The sequence below is a fragment of the Elaeis guineensis genome, chromosome 11 (assembly GCF_000442705.2).
Source record: "Elaeis guineensis isolate ETL-2024a chromosome 11, EG11, whole genome shotgun sequence".
NCBI classification, from domain to species: Eukaryota; Viridiplantae; Streptophyta; class Magnoliopsida; order Arecales; family Arecaceae; genus Elaeis; species Elaeis guineensis.
Window position 1 is genome coordinate 65810189 of NC_026003.2, and position 4453 is coordinate 65814641.

Sequence of the window (4453 nt, forward strand, 5' to 3'; positions counted from 1 at the left end):
AGGCCCGACGGGTAGAATCCCTCAGAGAACCCCAAAGGGGTAACCCTAGCTCTAAGGTTGGGCACCGGACGTAGAAGAACCTCTCCTTTCAGTTATGGACCGAAGAGGGGGCACCTTTCAGCAACCCTTTTTATCGAACTGGGGGAAGAAGTACCACCAATCCCTTGTCGAGGGATGGTGTTTGAAGGTGTAGAAGCTCCTAAACAAAGAAATAGTCAGCCGAACTTTGACTAAACTGCAAAGGGAAAGAAACCCTATCAAAAATCTAAAGGAGTTTGGCACAACGGAAGCTAGAGAAATATTCAGAAAATGAAAGAGAGCAACAACAAAGGGCGACAGCAGGAGCCGAAGTCCGACACGGAAGGCCTCCTAGTACAGACAGAAGCGACCGGGAGGAGGGGCGCTAGCCCGGTCAGATGGCTCGGGAAGCTCCAGCTCGTACTCCGGAGGAACTCCATATTGAATCCTTATCAGTGAGAGTTCATCCGGAGTCAAGGAGCCAGGGATGGTGTCCAGTGCAAAGGCCAGACAAGGTTCGGTCCTAGCTACGGGTTTGTCTACGGTACCAGTACTATAGGGAACTGGGGCTGACGAACTCCTAGAACTACTAGAAGAGAAGATATCGGAAGATATTTTGGATCGAACGAAAGCTACAAAATCTCGAAAAAATCAGAAAAGTAGCAAATAGGTCCTTAAGGAAGCTAAACGAATAGGGCACAAAAAAAAAAAAAAATAGAAAAACAGCGAGAAGTTCCAGGACTAACCTAGGTTGGCCTGGGGAGTGTGGGAGGGCAGTAAGGATGATGGGAGACTCAGAGGATGCCTAAGGTCGAGAAGGATGCTAGAGGAGACTAGAGCTCTCGGGAAGAAGAAAGGACCGAAGGACTCTCTCAGGCAGGGTGAAACCCTTAAGGAGGAAGACGTGTTTAAATAGGCAACAGGACCTGGAGCGGTTATGATCGCGGATCTCCTCTGACTGGCCTGTACCTACCGCGTGTCCCACTCACTTTGATAGGCTGTTGAAAATGGCTGGCAGCTGACAAAATAATTATTGCACTGTACCTAGAGCCACGCCTCAGCGAAAATCCAAAAAGAAGAAACCTTTTTCGAAAAGGCTCCAGTACCAGCGTATCGAGCATCAAAATATCTGACGACTGCTGAGTATGAAAATCGAGGAGAGCAGCTTCGGCCATAAGAAATTCTCTGTACTTCCTTCGTTCGGAGCCCGAACTCGAAAGTAAGGGGACCGGTGTTGGGTATAAAGTGCCCCTCGGTCGAAGTCTGCAGAGGACTGATCCTTCGGGGCTCCTCTGGCTCCCGACCTCCCTCGGCCATCCGGACTTCTTCGACAATGGGCCTCAGTGTTCACCCATCGAGCTGCCCCAAAGGCCCTCTGAGCCTCGCTGTTAGCCATCCTTCTACAATAATCGACTACCCCGAATTTCTTTCGGACTTCGTCAGCATCCGAGCTTCCCTGACAACGAGATTTCTACAGAACCAGGCTCCTTCCACATTTCTACGATGATCGACCACCTTCAGAATTCCAGCCGAGCTCCTGTGATAGCCGAACTTCTACCACGAGTGGCCTACTTTGAACTTCCACTACGAGTGGTCTGCCCCGAACTCCTGCTGCAAGCAATCTACTCCGAACCCTTACAGCGAACAGCCTACCTCGGATCCCTACTATAAGCAAATCCCATCCAAGCCTCTGCTATAAGCATATTCCTTTCGAACTTCCATTACAGGTAGACTTCAGTCGAGCTTCTTCGTAGTCGGGTCCCGTGATAACCGATCTTCGACCGAGCTTCTACAATGGGATAGGACTCATCGGCTAGGTCGCTACTCTGAGCTCCCACGATAACTGACCTTCGATCGAGCTTCTACAATAAGCGATCTCCTTTCAGCCTTCTACAATAACCAGACTTCGATCGAACCTCCACAGCAGTTGGATATTGGATGAACTTCTACGATGATCGGATTCCAGCAGCTGGATTCCTACAATGATCGATCGCCTCCGATGTCTGCCGAACCTCCCCAATGCCATCCAAAGTCCATCACCGACCGACCCTCCACCAGATCCTTCATAAAATCAAACTTTCCCAACGAATCATCTTCAGGCGAGTTTCTACATCGGGCGAATCCCAGATGGACTTCTCTAACAATCGAATTCCTACCGGGCTTCGCCAACAAAAAGTCTCTATCCGAGCTTCTACAGCAGGTGACTCCCACCGTAGTATCAGCGCCTAAGCCATCCGACAACAGTAGACTCATTAGCAGCTTCGGGGATATCCGAGCTTCTCCCAGACCAACAATAGAGAGCCATTCCGCTCCATCAGATGTCCCAACCGAGCTTCAGTCGACGGATCAGAGCTCTCTGACAAGTCACGACAAGAGCCATCCTCCTGCTCCACTCCCTGCAATGGATTCCATGCAGCTCCACCACTCTCTGACGAGTCACGACAAAAGCCGCCCTCTTGCTCTGCTCCCTACAATGGATTTCATGCAGCTCCACCACTCTCTGGCAAGTCCCGACAACGGACACCACTCCACTCTCCGCAACAAGCTCCACGTGGCCCTAAACGACCCCTGACGCCACTACTCTCCGTAACAAACTCCATGCGGCTCTGAGCGGTCCCCTACCAGATGGTTACAGACGTCACTGTTGGTCAGTTACACCCTCTGTCTATAAATAAGGAACCCCCAAACGCATTCTTCTCTAAGCTGGTAACTCTATCTCGAAACTCTGCCAAAATTTTCGCTCAAGTACTCCATTTCTGTTGAAGTAGAGTACTGACTTGAGCATCGGAGGATCTTGTCGGAGCACCCCCAACTCTGGTTTAGACTTTCTTTGCAGGTCCCGATGACGGCCACGGTCATCCCAGCTCCAGCTTCTCTGACTTCGACAGAATTCTGCACCAATAGTATCCTTGCCAACTATTCATGCAATAGAAAGCCAAGTTTGCTAAGGCATTCAATTTGTTCAATCATGTACAATACATGATCGATGACTGAAGTCCCCTCTCGCATACGGGCATTGAACATTGCACAGGAGGTTTTATGTCTCTCCACATCCTCAAGAGTGCTAAAGGACTCATTCAACATTTGAATGATCTCCTCTGGTTGTGCATCTTCGAACTTACGACTAAGTTCATCATTCATAGCTGCCCTCATCATACAATGCACAGTCGTACAGTCATTGAGCCACTTCATGTAAGTATCTTTGATGGCACGAGGAGCATTGACTGTGGGTTCTTCAGGTGCCTGATCTGTAAGGATATACAAAATCCTCTCGTGCTCCAAGATAATCTTCAACTTTCGATACCAGCTATCAAAGTTGGATCTGATGAGCCTGTCACTGTCCAACAGTGTATGAAGGGATAGTGTGTTGGCCATAACTGAAGAAAAAAATATTAGCCTATTAGTATATGAATTATGTTTAATCCTGAAGATATGGACTTTAGTCTAAAGGTCCTCCTACTATTTTTACGAATTGGTAGCCTCTACCTCCAACTCGAAGAATTACATTAATTTTTTAGCAAGTACTAGAATCCACACGAACTGCATTCAGGCCCGAGTGTGGCTCGGCCAACCCTAGTGCATCCATGGGTAGGTTCATAATCAATTATTTCTCCAAATAATTTCTAGCAATAAGTTTTGCCCCAGGCATCCCTTCAACAGGCATGTGGCGCCTCTACTGAAAATTTTGGTTAGGTCCAACCATTAACATGGCATACCAAGTGCATCCAACAAATGGATATCTAGGTCTGAGTGTGGCTCGACCAACCTGAGCATTTATCTGAAGGTACATCATGATGGTCATATGATAAATGACAATTCCAATACATAATAAACACTAGGCGTGTGGCACCTCCAATGCCTATTTAGAATATTGGATTCATTATCACACACCTTAATGAGAGATAATGACTAAGTTATCTTATAACTTTATCACTTTATAGATTTAATAATTTAGAAGATTTAGTTTCATAGATCTGAGAATAAGAGAAGAAATTGACCTGCAAGCTGCAAATCCTCCCACTAACTTCATCAAGTCATGTAAAGGATTAGGCACAAGCTGGTCTAAAGATATCTAAATCAGTCACACTGATTTATCTTAATGGCATGAGTCTGCACAAATCAAGTAGTGACCTAATCAAAACATAATCTACCACGTTGGCTATGTAAGTGAGATCAGTGGGAGTGATATGCCCTTAACTCACCATAGATGCATCTAGGTGAATAGCTTCCAATTAAAAACCACTTGATCGAATCTGCCAAACTTATCTTAGACACCAACTGGTTAATTAGTTTCAATTTAGCACACCAGAAGGTTCGGGCTCAACCACAGAGCCATGATCATGGTCTATTTATTAGGATTAAATACATGGACTTGATCAAACTATAACTATTGAGATTGATCTAGAAAAATACTGACCTGATCTAATTCCATATT